We start from the raw sequence: 935 nt of genomic DNA, 5'->3' as shown, positions 1-935 counted from the left end.
CTACAGCTACTTCAATTTTCTGTCTTGAACAAGCTTCTCTACGTCATCCATGACTGATTTCATTATTGATAATCAGCTCAGTTTATTACCCTGCTTCTTTAAATTTAATTAATTACTTTTATAAGATTAATTATATTGATTGATGAGAATAAAGATGATTGTTATAAAACTGTGCGCAAATATTTTTGCTAGCACGGTTGGCGAAGCTGAAGAAGCTGTTCTTCATACCAGATATACTGCTTAACAATAACGTAGAAGAACATAATCATAAACCCATGCATGGTTGTTGAAACAGCTAGAAATCGCAGGCAAATCACTATTACAGACCCTCCTAGCACGTTTTATAAATGAATAGAAGATTAGCATTAAAACATTTAATTTACATATGAGATGGATGTATTAGAAAATCTGGAGTCATAGATCGTTATAAACTTTGAGCTTAGACTAAACAAAACGAAATATTATGCTGCATCGATTCTACTGAGTTGCTAGCGTAAACTTTATATTTCTAGTTTTGTAATTACACTTCACTTATTACGTGCTTCTCAACTGTTCGATCTTTCAGCCTCCAGATATAGTTTGACAAAGCAGTTGCATTCTTTTATGCCTGTGTTTGAAAGTATACCCGTGCTATCTAAATCATATCTTGAATATTTTCTTTGTATCGTCGATATTAGTTCTAATAAAAAATCTCAGATAGCAATAAATTATTTCTCATATAACTTCTCATATAACCGCTAAAGGACAGAACCATATACTTGCTGACTGCGAAACGATTTGTTGCAACACACGCACAATACTCAAGGTTACAGACAGGGGTAGGGACATTTAGACACAGACAAACACACAGACACGCACGTATATACTGAAAGTTTTAATAAAAATAAAGTTTTGTAATGGAGTAACATAATTCACATAATATATATATATATATA

The sequence above is a fragment of the Octopus bimaculoides genome, chromosome 19, assembly GCF_001194135.2.
Source record: "Octopus bimaculoides isolate UCB-OBI-ISO-001 chromosome 19, ASM119413v2, whole genome shotgun sequence".
Classification (NCBI taxonomy): domain Eukaryota; kingdom Metazoa; phylum Mollusca; class Cephalopoda; order Octopoda; family Octopodidae; genus Octopus; species Octopus bimaculoides.
The sequence above is the reverse complement of the archived record's forward strand: the minus strand, read 5'-3'. Positions refer to the sequence as shown.